The sequence below is a fragment of the Kogia breviceps genome, chromosome 3, assembly GCF_026419965.1.
Source record: "Kogia breviceps isolate mKogBre1 chromosome 3, mKogBre1 haplotype 1, whole genome shotgun sequence".
Lineage (NCBI taxonomy): Eukaryota > Metazoa > Chordata > Mammalia > Artiodactyla > Physeteridae > Kogia > Kogia breviceps.
The window spans coordinates 138,537,996-138,560,694 of NC_081312.1; the positions used below are offsets into that span (position 1 = coordinate 138,537,996).

General features: G+C 45.4%; 1 long non-coding RNA gene across 2 annotated transcripts in view; it reads right to left on the reverse strand.

The window, feature by feature from the left end:
• The window catches only part of LOC131753356 (uncharacterized), a 48,468-nt gene extending 30,849 nt beyond the window's left edge, over positions 1 to 17,619 (reverse strand). Inside the window, exons 1-6 of one of the 2 annotated variants that reach the window (XR_010839796.1) lie at positions 17,466 to 17,619; positions 11,403 to 11,474; positions 7,897 to 8,041; positions 6,806 to 6,937; positions 4,862 to 4,965; positions 2,445 to 2,616 (exon numbers count right to left, since the gene is read on the reverse strand). This is a non-coding gene — a long non-coding RNA (uncharacterized lncRNA). Of the gene's footprint in view, positions 1 to 605; positions 2,617 to 4,861; positions 4,966 to 6,805; positions 6,938 to 7,896; positions 8,042 to 11,402; positions 11,475 to 17,465 lie in introns of those variants that run through there. The other variant, XR_010839797.1, reaches the window with a different exon arrangement.
• Between the last annotated feature and the right edge of the window lie 5,080 nt (positions 17,620 to 22,699).

Below are 22,699 nucleotides of genomic sequence, written 5' to 3' on the forward strand. Positions count from 1 at the left end.
TTACCCATCTTGGGTGTTGGCTGTGAGGATTAAATAAAACAACATATACGAAGCCCTCTGGTATAGTTCTTCTTATGTAGTTACACTTAAAATCATTAAAAGGATGTCTTAAAACATATAGAAAAGTGTTGAAATAAAATTCACATTTTAAGGCAAGACAAGAAAAATTTAAACAGAAAACTTTTTCTCTGCCCTCTGGCTTCCTCTCTCCCCTGTAGTGTGCATTGTGCACCTGCATCATGTGTTAACCAGACTTCCCCAACAGCAGAAATACCTGCTCAACCATAAAGATCCATTTTTCTCCTTCTGGTGCCAGCTATGTAACTCCTTAGAAGATAACATTCCTTTCTCAATCCTGTAAGGGGTCACGATGACCCACCACTCACCTTGTACGTGCAGACAGCTTTGGTGAACTTTATGTACCATGTCAATATATCATCACCTAACGCAGAACAGACTGGTTAGACTACCTGGGGAGACACTGGGCCACAGCTAATGGAAGTTCTCAGCTTAAATACTTACTCATGATCTTATTAATGTTACCAGCTATATTACTTGTATTTTGCCTATTTTACAAGATTATTTCTTTTTTTTTTTTTTTTTTTTGTGTGTGTGTGTGTGTGTTATGCGGGCCTCACTGTTGTGGCCTCTCCCTTGCGGAGCACAGGCTCCGGACGCGCAGGCTCAGCGGCCATGGCTCACGGGCCCAGCCGCTCCGCGGCATGTGGGATCTTCCCGGACCGGGGCACGAACCCGTGTCCCCTGCATCAGCAGGCGGATTCTCAACCACTGCGCCACCAGGGAAGCCCACAAGATTATTTCTTGCATTATCAAATATGTGACTGAGCCTCAGATAAAATTAATGATGATTAGGTGACTTGAAATGATTGGCCAAATATATAGTTCTATATGATCAAGGATTGCAATGGTGTATCTCTATACGGGAAGAAGCAACAAGAGGGAACCATTTCCTGGACCACAACAGACTTTGGGCTACTATTCACAGGGCCTGGTCCACTAATAGCGCATGGAGTGGCCTATCAATGAAATCCTCACCTAACCTGGAATGAGCATTTCTAGCACCGTGGGACAAATTGGTCACCAAATGCCTCCCAAACCTTGGTTGAAATTAAGACCAAAAGGGAAGAGATTGTAAAATAAAGAATGTTGCCCACCATCTAGTTCTACAAGAATCAAGTGATTAGCCACTGCAGTTGCTGACGTACAATACACCCGAGAAAGCAATTCAGAGTGAAGATCTGGAATGTGGCACTCTGTACTCTGGGAAATCTGGCAGAACAGGCCTTTAGACAGTTAGATATTTTAAGGGAAAATTTTTTATGACCTGGATTCTTGCATCTTCCCATACTTAGAAAAGTACTACGATCATCACCTAAGCTGTCTGTGTCTCGTGACTAGCAGCAACCTTCTACTGAGATGTGTGCTTGACTGCACACACCCTCTTCCCCCAAATCACATTACTGACCTCTCCCCTTACCTCTTCAGTGCAGTTTCTCAGAGTAGCCGGCTGTCTTCTGGGCTATAGTCCTCAGCTTGGCTCGAATAAAATTTTCCCTTTCTTAGACTTACCATTGATTAATTCTTTTTACTGACAAAAGTTATGAGGAAGGCAAGTAAAGTTACTCACGATCCCACCACCCAGAAATAACCCCGTTATTATCATGATGTGTTTTTTCTTCCCCCAGTGTTTGTACATAAAATGGCTGAGATCACATCACATATGTACAAGTAAGCTGTCCTTAAGAAAGTGGCAGAGCTGGGCTGACACCCCAGGGCAGGCTGGGTCCAGGTCCAGGCCTTCCTACGTAGCCATTTCCCTGCACTGCCCCTATAAAGTTCAATCTTATATCCTTTCAAGAAACTGACAAAAAATATTTAAATGTTTCAAGTTTGAAAATAAAGCACGTAAAGAAACCAGAGGTAGCCAAAATAATCCTATTGTATAGTTAAAGGCTGGAATTTTGCCTGGAAAAGTGGTATTTCATGTGGAAAAAATGTTAATTTCTACTATGTCTGTGTAGCCAATATTTTAATTGTTAAAACATTACTGTTCAAGCTCATAAAATGAATAAATTTGGTAAAACTAGTAAACTAGTCAGTTAACAAAGTGATTAAATCGACAAATGGAGTGAGTTGATTATGTTGCAGATGGGGTTTTTTTGGGGGGTGCTGATTTTTGGCAAATTGGCTTGCGTTTATTGGAGATGGAGTATTGCTTAATATATATACTTGTTGAGTGAATGAACACATGAATAAATGAATGAATGAATTTTGCCATAAAAGAAATAATCTTCCCCTCTAAAGTTCAACGGCTGTACAATGACGTCTGCATTTTAAGAGCCTTGAGGGTTGCCTGAGACAGAAATTCTGGTTCTGGGATCGCATGTACTCACTGCGTGCATACTCCTACTCCAAATACTCACTCGTGGCCTAACTGGCGGCTTAGTGGGAGCCGGCGCTTCCTGTGGGCTCAGAGCTCAAGCCCCCACACGGTGAGCTTGGAGTCAGAAGAATGAGGTTCCAACGTCGATCAGCTCATCCATTACTAGCCCCAGAACGCTGGCCAGTCAGTTCACTCCCAAACTGTTTCCTCACCTGTAAAATGGGCATAATTCTGACACCTGCCCCACCTTGTTCCCAGCATCACAGGGTGCAGGGAAGTACTAGATGAATGTTAGTTCATGGCTGTGAAAACGATTAGACTTCCGGGTCTGAAGGGACCCTGGTGTGATGGAGGTAGCCCTGGGAAGGGGCGGGGTCTCCTTGGGGCAGGAGGGCCACTGCTCCCCTTTGCTCTTTGGCTGCTCCTTTCTGATCACTGACACCCATGATAGAGAGACACACAGACCCATTAAACTGCCTTCCCCGGGTCACCTGCCATGACGATCAAACACCAGGGGCCTTACAGCCAGCGCCTCCTCACTGCTACTTCAGGGCTGAGGTCCTCTGCCCAGAGCCACTGGTGGTGGGGTGATGGGGGGGCCTGGGTTCTCCCATGGTTACCCCTGGGGCTCCTCAGGCTGGCCTCCCCCTTCTCCACCGCTCACAGCTCTGCACCCAGCCTGCGAGGCTTCCAGTGGGGTATCTACTGGTCCCACCTTTGTGGCCTCGCTGAAAGAAACATGCAGGCAAAGAAACCCGGCTGCAGAGGGCCGGGGCAGGGAGAGAACACAGCTGGGTGTGACGAGAAAGGGCGTGGCACAACAGGAGCCCGGGAAAAGGACCAAGACAAAAAATGAGGGGGGAGAGAGAAGTCTGGAGAGCACTTTTTATTTCTCCTCCTTTTTCTCAAGTGTTAAGAGTGAAATCACTAAGCGGGGAAAAAGGGGAAGATGGCAATCAGTGTCGGCTTTTAGTGCTTGAGTGGGTAACAGGACATTCCAGCTGCCACTGGGACACCTACCACTGCTAAGCAAAGCTACATGTCAGCCAGTCCAGGCCAGAGGCCCCCCACTGGCTCCTTGCCTCATACGCAGGTCTCAGGACATGTGTAGGCTCCCTGCCACCAGCCAAGTAGTAATTTATCACCTACTCATTTCTCCTCCATGAGTTACTTTAGCCCTAGTGGAGACTTAATATAACAGTTCACTACACTTGTAAGGTGCTTCTTCCTTCGAGAGAGCTTTATGCTCGCCATATCTAAAAGCTCATCTATCTGGATAAAGAAGGGGTGATACACACACACACACACACACACACACACACACACAGGAATACTACTCATCCATAAAAAAGAATGAAATGTTGCCACGTGCGGCAACATAGATGGACTTGGAGGGCATTATGCTCAGTGTCAGACAAAGAAAGACAAATACTGTATGATATCACTTATATGTGGAATCTAAAAAATACAACAAACGAATGAATATGACAGAAAAGAAGCAGACTCACAGATATAGATAACAAGCTACTGGTTACCAGTGTGGAGGAGGGGCATTAAAAGGATCGGGGAGTGAGAGGTACAAACTACTGGGTGTTAAGACAGGCTACATGGGGAATATGGCCAATATTTTGTAAATGGAGGGTAACCTTTCAAAATTGTATAAAAAATAAAAAATTTAAAAAAAATGCATAACACATTGTATATAAAAGATAAAAAATACAAATACAAATAAAAGCTTATACATCTGACTAGCCCTTCAGGGTTGAAAGGACTTGTGTACAGATGCACTCTGAATTGGAAGGCTCTGAGTTCACCTAATGCAGTTATTATCTGACATCAGCTGAGGCCCCCATCTCACTCCTCATAGACCTGGTTCAACTTGGCCTACACCCCAATTCCAGGGCCTATGACCAGGGCTGGTTTCAGACCATAACAAGCCCCAGGGCCTTTTAATTATGGAGTCCACATTCCACATCATATCAAACACATTAGTATAAACCCGCATTTCACATGAAATATAACATTTTTTGCTGTGGAAAAAATCAAAAGGGTTTTCTTAATTTTGCTTTTGAAATTATTTAGCTACCAGTTATTCACTGACTATATGACTGATTATGATTTGTGGGCTGTCATCACACACACACAGGAAATTTTATAGAGTGAGAGAATCAAACCGTAGCTTTCTTTTCAAATGTAAACAATTTATAAACACTAAATTGAAAAATGAATGAAGTTGACATAATTTTACGTCTTATGGATGCTTCCTTAAAATGTATTACTTTCAATTTTATACTTTTTGTGTTTTAGATCCATTAATTTTTTTCTCATCTCACATGTTTTCACAGGCTTTTGAAAAAGCTGGTCTGCAAGAGGCTCTGTGCCAGCGGGGCCTGCTGGCCACACGGCCCTGATTGCTGTTGCTAAAATCCCTTCCCAAGACTCTGACCCATCCCTCACCTCACTTCTGGCATCTTCTGATTCTTTGCTCTTGTGTATCTGCTCATGTTTCGGTTTCAGCTGGTATCGAAACTGGTCACAGAGCTCAGCTCCTTCGTTGTTTCCTACAAAATATCCAACCACACTGAACATTTCATGAAGTGGGAGATGTGACAAATTCTGAGGGCTGTGGAGAGAGGTCACTCAAGTCCCTCGCAGCTTCCTGCCAACTGGTCAGCGCTACCCTTTCCACCCCGTGCCCACCCTCTCTCACCCCACATCCTCCAAGCTGCCTGTGCCAGCAGTGTGGCCACCCTGCCCAGGGCTGCTCTCCAGGGAGCCTAGGTCACACTGTCCCCTTCCCTTGTCTGGCTGCTTCTCTCTCAATCAGCAGACTTGCCAGGAATGCCTGCACTCTCCAGATCCCTTGAATTTTCTGTCTCCTTTCACAAGCATTATCTGGCGCATCCATCCCCTGAGAGCACCTAGGCAGGAGCCCCTGCTGGCCACTTCTGGGATGGGGACCTCCCATCTCTCAGGTCAAGGCTTTTGCTTGCCTTTTTCACCATTAGAAAGTAATTAGATCAATCTGAGCTCTAGCTTCATTGAAACTTTACTCCCGCTCCTGCCTCTGGGTCCTCTGACCTTCAACACACCCCTGAAACAACCCCTGTCTCCACAGACAACTGAGGAGTCAGGTGGCAAAGTCCCAACTGAGACCCAGGCCTCTTGACTCCCAGCCCTGGGCTTTCTCAGGGTCTCTTTCCCTTCGACTGACTTTTATTACTCGGCTTTCTTCCGGGAAGAAATGCAGTGTACTGTGAATTTCCTTCAGCAAGTACAGACTGTTTGCTTGTTTGAGCAAACAGGGCCACGGAGGTGGGATGGAGCAGAGGGTGAAGGGGTGGGCAGCAGGGCCAAGTTCTCTGTTAAATCATGGGAGGTGCAGTGCCCAGGGCACATGACACTCTAGGAGGCCCATGAATGTGTTTTAATTGCTTTCAAAATCAGAAGAAAAAATTTTTTTAGGTTGAAGAAAATGTGGGGTTTTTTTTTTGCGGTACGCAGGCCTCTCACTGCTGTGGCCTCTCCCTTTGTGGAGCACAGGCTCCGGACACACAGGCTCAGCAGCCATGGCTCACGGGCCCAGCCGCTCCGCGGCATGTGGGATCTTCCCGGACCGGGGCACGAACCCGTATCCCCTGCATCGGCAGGCGGACTGTCAACCACTGCGCCACCAGGGAAGCCCCCGAAGAAAATGTTTTAATATAAAATATTAATATATTTGTCTTCATACCAATGCAGACATAAAATAAAATTTAAACATTTTTTATGGAGGAAGGAGCCCATAAAAGTCAGAGTACCCAGGGTCCACAGCAGTTATAATGTGGTGCTGGTGGGCAGGGGTCTCCTCACTGAACTTTACAAGTGAAGTCCCTTTAAAGGGATGGTTGTGCTACTCGGGGGATGGAAAATTGCACCTCCTGAACTATGAGTGACTGTCACTTCCACCAGGTGAACCAGATGAACTAATTAAAAAGGCTGATTCTGTCATCTGGGTCAGCATGGATTGGGTCCAACTGCCCAATCCTCTTGTAAAGCCATGGCCCACACTGTGGGGGAAGCGGGCTCAGCCTTCTCTGCCTGGGGGACGTCTGTCTTCTCCCTTGGACTTTCACTCCAGTTACAGCTCATCCCAGGGTTCCCTGAAGAACAGACGGGCAGTCCATCAGAAGGCCTTGGAGCCTTGCCGTCCTCAAACCAGCCACTCCCACTGGGCCCCTCCTCTCCTCCCTGAAGCTCATTAGCATTCTCAGCAGAAAAGTAGCAGAAAATGGTAAAAAAAAAAGAACTTGAACTTTGCACACGCTAGTCCTGTGTTCCAATCTCAGCTCTACCACTTCCCAGCTCTGTGTGCTTTCTGAGCCTCAATTTTGTTTTCATTTATAAAGGAGATAATATTACCTGTTCATATAGTTATTGCAAGCACTGAATAAGAGAACCTGTGCGAAGTCCAAGGAACCAGTGGGAGCTTATGGTTGGCAGTCTGAGAGCAGAGTCCAGGGCATGTGTCTTGAAGCTGTATTTTTATATTTTCTGTAATATAAAGAAATACTGACAGCCGCATCAGAGATGGTGCTTCCTCTGTCTGGCATATAGTAGCTCCTCTCACTCCTTTTTAATGACTTAGTCCCATCCATTAATAATCTGCCTTCATGGTTCTACCTGCCACCCACCTCCAAGCTAGGATGGTGGTATGTCCCAACTCCACGGGCACAGAAGCTCCTGCACTCGGGACCCTATGGGACCTTGCCCTGTATCTCTTCATCTGGCTATTCATTCAAATCTTTTTTACTTTATTTTTTTGCTGTGCCACACCATGCGGCTTGTGGGATCTTAGTTCCCCCAACAGGGATCGAACCAAGGCCCCCCGGCTGTGAAAGCTCCCAGTCGTAACCACTGGATCACCAGGGAATTCCCTCATATCTTCATTATATCCTTTATAGTAAACTGGTGAACAAAAGTAAATATTTTCCTGAGTTCTGTGAGCCATCCCAGCAAATTTTTTAACCCAAGGAGGGGGTCAAGGAACTTCGATTTATAGCCAGGGGATAGTCAGAAGTAGAGGTGACAGCCTGGGACTTGGGATTGGCAAGTGGGAATTGTCCCCCTGGAGTGGGAACGGTGTTGTGGGACGGAGCCCTTAACCTGTGGGATCCAATGCTAACTCTAAGTACATAGTGCAGAACTGAACTGAATGGTAGGACACCCAGCTGGTATCAGAGAATTGCTTGATGTGTGGAAAACCCATACATCTGGTGTCAGAAGTGTTGTGTGGTACTACTGGGATTTTACGACTCTTGACAAAGGCAAAGTCTCTTCACCTCAGGAAAAGACTGGGGATTCTTGGTTTAAAGGTATTTCTTGACATATACCACATTACACTACGAAAACTGCAGATGGAAAAATTCACCGGGGGAGGCAGAGTGAAAGCCTGTAGCCTTCCATTAACTCTCCTCCATCCTGAAGGTGGACTTGACTTTCAAACTGCTCACCTGCAATCCGGAGGCTGGCTAGAAGGCTCCCATCCGGCCAGTGGCCTGTGAATTCTCATGCGGCAGTAAGGTGAGAAGGGAAAATGGAGCTCCAAGGCTCACACTGCTGAGGGCAACAGAATGCCTCTGGCAAATCCAGGGACACCTAGAATTCCAGAGAGCCAGGGGAAATCACAACTTTCAGGCTGGGATCAGACTTCATCAACTTTCCCGACTGGGAGGTGATGTCACACTTGAACATCTCTGTGCTGCCAACTCAGCCTAAGTTCACATTCCTTCAAGCCGACCAGCTGCAAAACCAAAAGTTTGTGGAGAGAGTCCATGTGGGGATATGGGGGCCAGAAGGACAACCTCACACTTACTGCTAACCTTGAGGGTGCGGTGGGGGACAAGGGGAGCAATACCAATTCTGGAATTCCTATCCTTGCCTGTTGCTGCCCACCCCTCCTCCTTGCAGTATGGAAACCATTTAGCTGCGGACAGATGATTTCCCAGGAATATTGGTGGGAGTACCTGGAATAAATCACTTCCTCCTCCAGCGCTGAGATAACTGTCCCTCTCTTGTAGGAGCATAATTCAAGCAGTCTGCCTCCAGGGAGCCGAGACTGAGATTAAGCATGGAGTGCACCAGCGCCGACAGCCTGAGTCTCTAGAATTATGAGCAGTGAAAAGACAAGATAAAGAGGAGGTGCCTCTGCGGTAACACAGTGCCTGCTTCAAACAAACCTGACTCCAAAACTGAGAGAGAGAACATTGTCATCTCTCTATACCTAAATAATTATTTTAAGTAGAAATATAAAAAATATTTAAACCATGATTTTATTCATAAGATTTCTACTTACACATAACTTTCTGGGAATCTATGGAGCTTCTAAAATGAGTGTTGCTTCCTCACTAAAATTAGGTTATATCTAGTGATTGTGTAAAAAATACCGGAACAAGCTAATAGGACAAGTGCTAGAGTACAAACAGTCTTCTCTGAGAGTAGGGAGTCAACAAACTTTTTCTGTAAAGGAGCCAAAGAGTAAATATTTTAGACTTTGTGGACCCTAAGTTTCTGTCATAGCCACTCAGCTCCACTATTGTAGCACAAAACAGCCACAGACATCACGGAACTGAATGGATGTGACTGTGTCCCAGTAAAACTTTACTTATAAACACTGACGTTTGAATTTTACATAATTTTCATAGATCATGAACTATTATTCTTCTTTGGAGCTTTTTTCAACCATTAAAAAATTTTAAAGCCATTCTTAGCACTCAGGTTGTACAAAAACAGGCAGTGGCTTGAATAGGGCCCACAAGAGATAGTCTGCCTGGTTTACAAAATCCCCAAGGAAAAAATGCAATGAAGGCAAAGTTTTGTTTTTGGTTAATGTAATCCTTTCCCTATGGGCCTGTTATTTTAAAGTAAGACAATGGGGGGGGCGTGTAAATTAGGAGTTTGAGATTAGCAGATATAAACTACTATGTATAAAATAGGTAAACAACAAGGTCCTACTGTATAGCAAAGGGAACAATATTCAATATCCTGTGATAAACCATAATGGAAAAAATATGAAAAAAGAATATATATATGTATAACTGAATTACTTTGCTGTACAGCAGACACTAACACAACATTGTAAATCAACTATATCTCAATTTAAAAAAAAAAAAACACTCTGGGGGAAAAAAAGAACCACTCAGGGCTTCCTCTGGTGGTAAAGGTACCCCGGCATCCCCACCCTGAACAAAACCAAACCTTCCCGCCTCCTCCGTGAGAGCTGAAATCCCTTTAACCGGGGGCACACGTTCTGGAAGATGGCATATCAAATTAAAAGCCACAATAAGGCTAAAAAAAATAAAAATAAAGTAAGATAAGTGGGTAAGGAAAAGGAAAGTCAAAGGAACAAATTATCAACACAGGAATTTCAAGAAGAACAAGGGAAACAGTTTGAAGAAGGCCCCTCATTTGCCGCCTTGTAAACAACTACTGACTTTCTTATCTTCAGGGAGAATGAGTTTCACTTCTAGTAAATTCAACAGACTTCTACTGGCCTCTATTATATTCCAGGAGCACACTAAGTACAGAGATGATGAAAAACAGCCTCTGCCCTCTGACAGGGGAGAACTGCAGTTAGATAAGGAAAGGTCCTTTCCATTGAGTGATAAGATTCAATCATTCATTGAACAAAACATTTACTGAGCACCTACTACTACATTCCAGGTCCTGGGTTCGGTGCCAGACATTCCAAGATAAATAGATTCTGAAGATGTTTATGGTAAGCACTTTCCTCACTTTCACTTTGTTATCTTTATTTTCTTGAGGGACGAACGGGCACAGAGGGTCAAGCTGGCTGTCCCAGATGGAACATCAAAGAGGGAAACCAAAGAGTGACTGGTGTCTGGCTTAGCAGGGTTGGACTAGGCAGAGGTAAGTGAGGCCTCCGGGGTGCAAAAGCCAAGGAGGCCGGGCTTCCCTGGTGGCACAGTGGTTAAGAATCCGCCTGCCAATGCAGGGAACACGGGTTCGAGCCCTGGTCTGGGAAGATCCCACATGCTTCAGGGCAACTAAGCCCATGCGCCACAACTACTGAGCCACCACTCTAGAGCCCACGAGCCACAACTACTGAAGCCCGTGCGCCTAGAGCCCATGCTCTGTGACAAGAAAAGCCACCACAATGAGAAGCCCACTCGCCGCAACTAGAGAAAGCCTTTGCTTGCAGCAACAAAGACCCAACACGAAAAGAAGGAAGGGAGGGAGGGAGGGAGGAAGGAAAGAAGGAAGGACGGAAGGAAGAAAATAATAAATTTTAAAGGAAAGAAAAGAAAAGAAAAGAAAAGCCAAGGAGGCCTTCATGCGCACGTACTTGCATGACCTCAAGAGTGGGCACCTCCTTGAATTTTGCACCCTAGCACTTGCCTCCCTGTAGCCCTGACTGGTGCCTTAGCTCCCTCAGTGCCTACTGTGAGCCTGGGAGGGCTGGAGGCGGCACTTGTGAGTTTAGGTTACCTAAGATGCCCCAGTTCCCTGGTGAGGAATTACTTCTTTCTCACTGTATCCAGTCTTGTGGAACTTTCCCAGGGCCTCATCCCCCCCAGAGTCCAGGCTGGTGTGGGCATCACATGCTCCCTTCTGGACTGTGACTCCTGGGCTGAATGAGTTGGTTCCTGTCTCCTCCCACCACCTACAGTCTCCCTGAGTAATGCCAACATTCCAGTCCAAGTGACAACCCAGAGCCCTGCTACTCCAAGTGTGGTCCACGGACCAGCAGCACTGGCATTGCCTGGGGCTGGTGAGAAACGTAGAACCTCAGGCCTGCCCCAGACCATAGTCAGAATCTGCATTTTGACAAGGTCCCCAGGCGATTCTCATGTGCCTGAAAGTGTGGGGAGCATTAACCCACACCTTGCATCCCCCGCCCCTCCCGCCACGGATGGCCCTTGCTGCTGGCCGTGAGCTTCAAAACACACGGGCCTGGGAAAGGGAAATGCACCACTTGCTGAAATGCAAGGAGGCTCACCCTTTCCAGATGGGCCTCCGTCCCTGAGGAGTCCTCAGACACACTCATCTGGTGTTTTGTTAATGGTTGACTCTAAAACAAAAGAAAAAAATTAGGCATTAATTTCAGAGAATGATGCCAGCACCACCAAGCCTCTCTCCAGAGATGCCCCTTCCCTTTAAAAGTTTGGGGCGGTGGAGGCGGGAGACTCAGGAGGCTACTTCAAAGGGTAAAAGTACCCTACGAGACCCCTTAGTCTTGGGCTAGTATGGGATGGCGGTGGTTCTCTTTTAGAGACAGACAGCTGCTCTCTCTTCCTTTCAGAATGGGCCAGGAGTGGAGAAAGGGCATCAACAACCCTAATATTTACGGATAGCCTGCCACACACCAGACCCGGGACATAGTTTCTGTTTTATTGTTTAATGCAACCATAAAGGACAGGCTTAGACAGAGGAGGAAACAAATTCAGAGAGGCCAAAACAACTTGCCGCAAATCATCCACTTGTTACCCGGGAAGAACCAGGGATTGAACCCAGGTTTTGTCCATGTTACAGACTCACCAAAACACGTGAAATGTTAACACATAATCGTGGTCGGCCTTTGCCCCATATGAGAGAAGTGGTGGAGGTGATGATGGCTCTAGGTGTGCATGTGCGTGAACGTGTGTTGGGGGATGGTGGGCTGGGGTCCTCAGGAGAGTCAAGGGCAAGTGTACAAGTGAGAAGCTTGCAGAGGGGCCTAGCTCTTCGTGGTGGTGGGCCATGGCATCAATGAGATATACAGTCAGCTTAAGACTTCACACATTTGTAATTTAAAATAAGTGGAACAACAAGGACCTGCTGTACAGCATAGGAAACTATACTCAATAGTCCGTAATAACGTATATGGGAAAAGAATCTGAAAAAAATATATATGTATGTATAACTGAATCACTTTGCTGTACACTTGAAACACAAAATTAACTATACTTCAATTAAAAAAAGAATGGGGGCTTCCCTGGTGGCGCAGTGGTTGAGAGTCTGCCTGCCGATGCAGGGGACGCGGGTTCGTGCCCCGGTCCGGGAAGATCCCACATGCTGCGGAGCGGCTGGGCCCGTAAGCCGTGGCCGCTGAGCCTGTGCGTCTGGAGCCTGTGCTCTGCAGCGGGAGAGGCCGCAACAGTGAGAGGCACCCGTACCGCAAAAAAAAAGAGAAAAGAATGAAAAAATTAAGTGGAAGTAAGGATATTCAGATTTTTCCAATGTTGATTTCATCAGTGCTTTTTGGGGGGGAAATATAAAATACTAAATTCTATCTTTTTTTCTCATTCTTTTGGCTCCCCTGCTTTTGCTGATGCGCTCAGTACACAACCCTGTAGGACCCAACTTAACACCAGTTCTGAGGCTAAGGGGCCCTCACCCAGCTGTGTGGAGGAGGTGGTGACACCTTCCACCTGCAAGACCAGTGGTTGCAGAGTGGTTAGGGAGGTAGGGAGACTGCAAACTCCAGCGAGTCACTGCTCCAAGAATCTCTGGAGTGCCTGCTATCCTCATTCCTGGGCTCTGAGTCAAGAATGTAATTGAAGCCACAGGACAATGGAGCGTGAAAGGAAAGATGTTCCCTGGTGTCAGATACCCTGGCTAACCAGACCCAGAAGCACAGAGCAGGTGCTTGGCTTTTGTTCCTGGGTCCCTGCGCCCGGCCCCACAGTCCAAAGCCTCTCTAGACAAAAGCCACAGCTCCTGCCTCCTCTGCATATCCAGGATCTGCACGGACTGAGAAGAGTCTGCTTCCTCCTCCCGACCCCTTGTTCCAAGGCTCGAGATAACAGAGACAGGAGCCACATCTCAACAGAGGAAACCAGGAAGCAGGACCTACGATGCTATGGATTTCACCAGAGGAGGATGAGGATTTTGTCATTGTCTGAAGAAAACTTTCAAGTGCCCTAAGTAACCTTCTGGTGTCTGGGAATAGGATCAACAACCAGGTGAACTGGGTTTTCATAGTGTCACTGAGAAGTCCCCAGGAAACTGAACCCCAGAGGCAAGCCCCATCATGCCCTGGTGGAGACACAGGACATGTGTGCTGTCTTCTGGCTGGCATGGGGGAGGTGACTCCCAGAGAGCTGGTGACGGTTGGTCTTTCTGTCTTGCAGGGTTTACTTAAGCCCACCCCTCCCCACTGGAGAGAGGCTGTTCTTACCGTTCATCAACATTGGAGTTTAGTGGGGTTTTTTGGCTGCACTGCGCGGCTTGCGGGATCTTAGTTCCCTGACCAGGGATTGAACCCACCTCCTCGGCAGTGAAAGTGTGGAGCCCTAACCACTGGACCACCAGGGAATTCCCTGGATTTTAGTTCTGAAGGGCGATGAAGCCTTGTCTCCTTGTGATTTCAGGGGGAGGATCTAAATCGGCTATCTGGCTCTGAACCATCCTGATGAAGCATCCTGATGAACATCAGAGGCAGCCTTGAAGGAGCAAAGACAGCACCATATGGCAGCCTCCCAGGTGAGTATGGAAGAGACAAGGGGCAGCCTTTCCTTTGAAGCCAGGGAAGGGTGGCTATAATGGCTGATTGCAAAGACACAAGATTAAGGTGTGTTTACATAACAACACAAAAAAGAAGCTATCCATCATTGAGAGTTAGCTGTGTCAGGCACTGTACTAAAAACTTTACAGGTAGTATCTCAATCACGCCCTGGATGCAGGTACTATTATCACCCCCATTTTGCAGGCAGAGAAGTTTAGGAGCTTACTCAAAGTCACACAACCAGTAAGTAGCAGAGTGACTTCCAAATTCTGGTCTTAGTTCAAAGCTTTGTTTTCTGTTTTGGTAGTTGTATTTGTTTTTATTTTTTGTAACACAAAGAGGGAGAGAGGAGGCGAAGGGGCAGGGCTCAGCAATGTCCCTGGAACGGCTTCTGAGGCATACGTGCTGAGGCATACATTCGTTCTGAGGCATATATTCCTCCAGATTTGTTTTGAAAAGGCAACTTCAGTCCGTGTTTCTGGAAACTCTCCAGGCTGTCAACCTCAGTGCAAACAACTTAAAATAAAAACCTCCCATCTGTTCACCACACGGGGATCCAACACAAAATGCAAAGCAAACCTGTTTGGAAAACGCCTGCTCTTCAAACAAGAGGGAGCAAAGCCTGGGATTTTGACCTCTATCCTAGACCGCATGCTTCGCAGTGCAGTTTAAGTTTCTTTTATCGCTGTTTCTTCCCTCTATCACTGTTCATTACCAGTAGTTAAGGGTCTTCCCCAAATGGAGGCAAGAGTGACCCTGGTCAGTGCTTCTGAGCCCTCACAGCCATTATTCACTTTTATCAATTGGGTCTAGACACGGGGTACACGAAAGAGTGGCTGCTGTGAAAGCATCTCTTAAAGTTCAAGATTGTGTGTTTCTGTTGGTGGGAGGAGGAGGGGGGGGGAGAAATGTGTGGAGCTAGATGTCTTAAAGGCCTCTATTTCAACCAGTTTGGGGAAACTGTCTTGTTTTGTTTCCTTTTAAGAACCCAAAGGCTGGAAATCAAATGGCTATCCAGTACAGGCTGGAGCAGGAATCACTACATAGTTAAACAGCTTAACACTATATTTAGGGTATGCCTGCACTTAACATAAATAGCTTTTTTTTTTAAGCGTATGTTTTCATTTCCTATGAGTCAGAAAATATCCAAATTACAAAGAATCTCATTATCAGTCCTACTTATGAGAGCAAAAAAGTCTAGAAAGAATCCAAAGTTTCAAAAATAGGAGAACAACAAATTACAGCACATTAACCAGCTGGAGTATCATGCAATACCACGAAGACTAGGTTAGGAACATAGGAAGGAGCTTATGCACATTTTTTGAATAAAAAATAAGGTTTTAAATACAAAGCCCTATATATATACACACAGGCAAAAGACATGGAAAATAATTTTTTAAAGTGGTGGTGTGACAAACTGGAAATGTATACAATTATATGTTGCCTTGTACCTTGTGTACATTTGGCTTATTTACCCTGCAGTCTTATAGCCAAATATGGCAAATAGATTTTCATTTGAACTTGCAAATTGCTGCATGAAATTTACATATTCCTTTAAATACATAAATATGTATCTATTGCTGTTACACAAGCTGGAATTAATTCTTCAGGTCAGAGTCTTTTTAATCCAAATTTCATTATGCTATGTTTATCAGTAATACTTTATCTATCTTGGGTAGGAATCCAAACTAGAAAAGTGAAAGGGAGCTGCCACCCCCCAGCAGTTCCTATCAATACAGCAGTGAAACCCCATTCTCTCAGTACACCACCTCACTTTCCATCTTTCATAGAAGTCTGGAAGAAGGATTATCTGGAGAACCCCAGGGCTCCTAGCCCATTAAGAAGGCTGAAGTCTGGAAACCCCAGCAGGTCAAGTGACTCCCCTCTAAGGTCCACAGAAAAGAATACTAGGGAGTCTTCCTATGGAAGAAATGAGTGTTTGCGGTGATTCTCATCCACCTGCTTTCCTAGGAAGCAAAGACTCCCTGCAGACCTCCCTTGTGGAGTAGGAAGCTGATTTTGAGGTCTCGAAGAGTCCGTGTAATTATTTATTTATACTCTACTCCTTGCTCTGAAGATTGTGAGATGCTCTAGGATAAAAGCAAAGGTATAGTAGGACCAAAACATTTTTTTAAAAGTTAAATAGCATAAAACAAGAAATGGGAGGCGGGTACGAGGGAAGAATTTGTAAATTAAGTTCAGCAAAAGAAACGTACAATAAAAAAACAAAAAACGTGGTGGCCAGAGTCAATAGCACAACCAAAGCATTTATAAACTAACAGAGCTCTTGTTTCTAAGGTTTGAGAGATAAGGGTGAGTCATGCATGCCTATGGCCGGAGTTCTCAAGAAAATTGCACAGCATGCCTGAGACGTTCCCACTGGTTTTAGGTGGTTAAAGATCTTCCAGGAAGGGAGGCACAATGCCTGTTTTCAATGCACTCCTGTATCACTTACTCTCATTTTGCCAGGAATTCATACCCTATTATTATTATTTCTTATTGTGTGTGCATTGCCTCCTCTAGATTATAGACTCCTTGAGGGCAAGGATTCTATTTTATACTTTTTCTATATTGTCCTCCAACCTCTAGTCCCTAAAATATATAAATTCTTCTTAAATGGAAATGGAAATTCTTAGTCCTGTAGGCCGAATTACTTATAATCTTAATCCTCACATATTCTCTAGTTACTAGAAGACAACAAGGAAGCCCCTTCTATGTTTGAGTGAGCAGAATAAGAGATTAATGAAAAACTATAGCTGGAGGGGAAATAGAGAACATAAGCTGGAAACGAGAGACATTCCAGATAGGAGTTTTCAAGTAGAGGGTTAGGGATGGAAGAGATATGAACAGTTCTGCAAAGATTTGAGACCAGAAACACTTCGTGGAGTCACATTTTCTTTACAACTGATTACATTCCTATTCCTAGGCAGATTATCTGCCTTGTTCCTTTTTAATTTCTTGGGAAGGTGCTAAGGCAGACAGTCCTGGAGTATTCTGGCGAAGAGTACTGTGTGAGAACAGAGCAGGAAGGCACATCATGGGAATGGTGGTGATCAAGCTCAAGTAAGCCAGCCAATGAATCACTTCCCCGCTGGGTCGTGAAAAGCAGATATGCCAGTCATCCCCATGAAGCCATCGCTCACCTTAAAAAAATGAAAAACCCTACTGCCTGGGTGCTGGGTCACATTTCTAACAGGCTGATCACTGGGCTTTTAGCAACAATATTTAACCCTTTTGGGATAGTGACAGGACTCACTTTGGATAGCAGTGTCCTTGACCACAGCATGACTCAAGGAGTTACTTGGCAAATTTTTATTGTGAAACAGGTTTTCACAGAGGAAGTGGGCTTGGGATGGGGTGGGGGGTTAGTTCTGATGCAGGATGTGGTCAGCACATCAAAACTTGGCTCATCAGAAGGCCACAGGACTACATTATTCCACAGCATGTACCTGGGAATTTAATTTTCGACCTATGAGTCTAAGCAACAAGAGTTCCACTGGAAAGGCAGCATTTCAAATTCCGAGTATCTCCTGAGTTGACAACAGATCAGGACTCGCCATCATCAAGTGTACTCACCTCTCACCCCCAGCCCCACGCAGCATCCACCCAGGGGAGCTGACTCCTTCATGCCTCCGGCCCAGCCATGTCCAGTTGGCCCCTCGGGAGACAGAACAGAGTTCTGTGTGTTCCTGGGTCACACACACACGAAGGGCTTTTTACCTTTCCCATCATTAGCTTTCCTCTGGAGACAGGGGATTCCGCGTGGCTCCTCAAGAATGAATGAATGAGGGCTGACCTGCCTTCACTTACATCTGCAAGGGCTACCAGCAGGATCCCGTGTTCTGTTAGCTTCCACGCAGCAACGCATCCAAATGCAAGAAACGGAGCAACAGAAACTTATTTTCAAGGGCCAGTGTTTTGCTTAAACATGAAATGTGAATCTATTACTTTGAAACATTCTTCACCCCTGTGCACAGGTGATTAACCATGTGGCAACTGTTACTTGAGCATTTGTGTCTGGGCCAATCAACAAACGTATCGAGAATGCATTTTATGTGTGAGATACCACTGCAAAGCCATTAATGGTCTCCGGGGGATCGGTGCTGGGGATTTTCATTTCACAGGGAAAAAAGTTACCTTCAGTTTCCCTAAGGACCCAACGCAGGGAGGAAAAAAAGGCTCAGGGCTAAGGAGCAGAAGAGGGGCTGGAGGCAGAGGCAGGGCAGAGGTGGGGAGACTACATACATCATCACCTTGTTTAGTTCTCTGCCTTAGAGGAAGTGCACAGGCAAACCATCTGCTTGCAGGATGGAGAAATTGCTGCACAAATGGTAAAATTAACCTGGGGTCACACAGTGAGTGGCGGAGGGCCCGAACCTGGCCTCTCTGGTTTCCAAGCCCCACACTGCACTGCCTGCCCTGAAGGGGAACTGGGGTTGAACTCAAGCAGATGGTGACCTTGAGCAAGCCACCCAACTCTCCAGCCTTGATGATGTTAAGCCTCCTTCCGGCTCCGAATCAGCACTTCAGTTAAGGCACCAGCCTTGGCAGGTCCTGATAAGGCCTTGACTCTCCTCTTGGTTCTCCACAGCCTTGATAACAGACGGAAAGAAAGCTCACAGGCAGCAGCAACCAGTCTTATCCTCAGGTCGATGCCTATTTGTCAAGAATTTGGCAAAAGTTGCATTCACATTAGTGAGCCTTCAACATAGCTTCATTCATTGTTTGACACACAAAATTTATGAATTCTGTTGAAGGAATGTAGCTCTGAAAACCTCAATGTCAAAAAGTGTATAAAATGGAAGGAACGCTTCTTGTACTGCCTGCCATTTCTAACAATTTCTTTCCAAGCCCGTCTCCAATTTTGGAAATGATGGCTCCCCGAGCACCCCAGGGTTTTGATTGGAGAATTCAGATTTCTTTTCAGTATGTACATGTGACAACAGATTTTTTTAAAAATCACATTTACAAATAGTGTTGACAAGGTGAAAAAATGGTTAACATCGACTCAAATATTTGTTCAAGTGAAAAAGACACTTTTTTCCTGAAGAAGAAAAATAAAAATCAGGCCCAAGTATTAAACTCTGGAGGATACATAACAGCATACACAAAAATTAGATTTTGTTCTTGCCAGCGATAGCTCTAGGAGCAGTAAGAACTGTTCTCTTCAATGCCAGCGTCAGAAAGTTCAGAATGTATCCACAAAGTGCTCTTCTTTTTTCCTTAATAAGAGATCATAGAACTCTCATCACAGAATTAAATATTTTTGGAAGATGCTTATATTCTTAACCTGTACCCTTTCTCTGTGGAGTTCCACAATGTTTTACACTGAACAAGGCAATGTCTCCAGTTGTTCATTCTGAAATCTGGGCCTGCAAAGTCTTGCCAATGAATTTAAAGTATGAATCTTGCTTTGTCTGTACTACACGGCTTTCTAGATGGTGACCGTATCAGCGTCCAGCCTTGGTGTTTGCACGCTGAAGAGCCTTTACCGCTCTCCCCTGTGTTTGGAGATGATCACACTGGACCCAAGCTGTGTGCCCCGTGGGGACAGGGCGTTCTCCCTTTTCTAAGTATCAGAACGATCAGGTAATAACAATTCTCCGAATTGGCATGATGCTGTAGTAATCCATTGATTTCATCTGGTCCCTGGAACCCAGGGAGGAAGTCAGGCCTTAAACCACCCACTGGGGTCATGGCAGCTGCAAGCTCTCAACCTCCAGCCTCCCAGGCTCCTCCACTTCCAACTGTACCCGGTGCCTCACCTGGTTCTACCCATGCCCAGGAGCTGCTTTCCTTCAAGTGGAAGAAGAATCCAAACAGGGCTTGGGAGTCACACAGGCCCGACTTTGACGCCAGCCCACACTACTCAGGAGCTCTGGACCTGTGAGCAGGTTCCCTCAGCCTCCCTGAGCCTGTTTCTGTGTAAGTGAAATGGGACTGAGGTGAAGCTAAAATAACACCAGTAAGGCGCTTAGGACAGGTTCTGGCACAGGGTATCTGAGAATAGTCTTGATAACAGTCATCGCCACGTGGGCCAGTTAGTGTTGTCCCGGCTTCCCCAAGTCTTCCGTGTTGGTCTCCCCGGCGCACGCGGCACGTTGAGGGCAGCAGCAGGAAGGGCCATCGAGCGTGCCTGAGGGGCTGTGCTGTGTACTTATCACCTGGGTCACACACTCCAGTCCCACGATGATAACCTGTGAGCTAAGGGTCCATTTCACAGAAGAACAATCTCAGATTTAAGAACCTGACAGGCTAGGCAGCTAGGAAAAGTGAAGCCAGATCTGGCTCCCCAAGTGAAAAGATGCTGGGTGTAGGAGAGCTTTTGACTAGAGTGAAGCAGGGGGCATCTCTGTCTAGTTGAGCATGGGCAGGGAAGTGCCCAGGGCTGGTGAAGATGCAGGAAGGCTGAGATGCAGAGAGTTTATTTGCCTTGAGAAAAAGGACAGCTTTTTAGAGGTGGGAACTGTAACCTGGCCTCCAAGCTTCTCTTTGGGTCTGTGGAGAGAAAATATTGGGTTGGCCAAAGATTTGGTTTTTTTTTCCCGTAAGATGGCTCTAGTAACACTTAGTTGTCTTTAACTTCATTCAGAACAATTTTGTTAGATTGTATGTGACAGCTGTCATATCACCGTGCATTTAAAAAAAGACATCAAAATTGGTGACTTTTTGTGTAGCCATCTTAATATTGAAGATGGCAGAAAAAAGCAACATTTTCAGCATATTATGCTTTATTATTTCAAGAAAGGTAAAAACGCAACCGAAATGCAAAAAAAGATTTGTGCAGTGTATGGAAAAGGTGCTGTGACTGATCGAACGTGTCAAAAGTGTTGTGAGAAGCTTTGTGCTGGAGATTTCTCACTGGACGATGCTCCACGGTTGGGAAGACCAGTTGAAGTCGATAGCAATCAAATCGAGACATTAATTGAGAATATCATCGTTATACCATGCAGGAAATAGCCAACATACTCAAAATATCCAAATCAAGCACTGAAAATCATTTGCACCAGCTTGGTTATGTGAATCGCTTTGATGTTTCGTTTCCACGTAAGTTAAGGACAAAAAACCTCCTTGACCGTATTTCCACTTGTGATTCTCCACTGAAACGTAATGAAAACGTCCCATTTTTTCTGTTTGTTTGTTTGGTGGTTTTTTGGTTTTTTTTTTTTTTTTTTTTTTTTGCGGTATGTGGGCCTCTCACTGTTGTGGCCTCTCCCGTTGCGGAGCACAGGCTCCGGACGCACAGACTCAGCGGCCATGGCTCACGGGCCCAGCCGCTCCGCGGCATGTGGGATCTTCCCGGACCGGGGCACGAACCCGTGTCCCCTGCATCGGCAGGCGGACTCTCAACCACTGCGCCACCAGGGAAGCCCCAAAACGTCCCCTTTTTAAAACAAATTGTGATGGGCAGTGAAAAGTGGATACTGTACAACAATGTGGAACAGAAGAGACCGTGGGGCAAGCGAGATGAACCACCACCAACCACACCAAAGGCCGGTCTTCATCCAAAGAAGGTGATGTTGTGTAGATGGTGGGACTGGAAAGGAGTCCTCTATTACGAGCTCCTTCCGGAAAACCAAATTATTAATTCCAACAAGTACCACTCCCAACTAGACCAACTGAAAGCAGCACTCAACGAAAAGCTTCCAGAATTAGTCAACAGAAAACGCATAATCTTCCATCAGGATAACGCAAGACCGCATGTTCCTTTGATGGCCAGGCAAAACCTGTTACAGCTTGGCTGGGAAGTTCTGATTCATCCGCCATGTACACCAGACATTGAACCTTCGGATTTCCATTTATTTAGGGCTTTACAAAATTCTCTTAATGGAAAAAAATGTCAATTCCCTGGAAGACTGTAAAAGGCATCTGGAACAGTTCTTTGCTCAAAAAGACAAAAAGTTTTGGGAAGATGGAATTATGAAGTTGCCTGAAAAATGGCAGAAGGCAGTGGAACAAAAGGGTGCATACATTGTTCAGTAAGTTCTTGGTGAAAATAAAAAATGACTTTTACTTTTAGTTAAAAACCGAAGGCATTTTCTGGCCAACCTAATACCTGATCAAACGGTGTGGAAGAACAGCTACAGATACTGAATCCTTTTCAATGAAAATATCCATGCATCCAAATGAATTTATTTCCATTTTACTGTGTTCGCTTTTCATGGGAATGTCTTTTTTTCCTCTGTAGCACAAGTTTAGCCAACTAATACTGTAATCTGTTTTTGTAATGTTGTACAACATTGTACAATACTGTACTAATATTGTAATGTTTCTATTTGTCTAACGTCTTCAAGACTGACCTGTGATGTTTTCAGTTTCCAAGTCCAATAAAAAGAAGATGTATTGGAATTTAGAACTCAACATGAGCTAGAAAGCAGAAAATCACCAAGACCCTTTACTTCTACTTTGAAGTAGAATCACACTGCTAGGGGACAACACATTTGGTGCATTAACCCACAATTTGTTGATGTGTATGACTGCCACTACTAGAGACTTAGCTAAGAATTGAGGAAAAATCCCCAAACCAGTAGAACCATGGCAAAAGGTCTACATGTATGTACATGCAGATATAACCCATAACCTGGAGAAAGGCTTGGACTTGGAAAGTGTCCTTTGCTGCTTGGCTGTAACTTTAACAGACCAAAGGGATGCTGGTTTGAGTGCTTCTGGGAAGAGGACACATGAAACCCAGTTTCCTCCTGGACACTGGGATATTAATTTGCTTTAAGAAACATGTGTGAGGGAAGGTAGGTTGATCACATGATCTAAAGTTCACAAAGTAAAAACATACAAATGACAGGACCACCCCA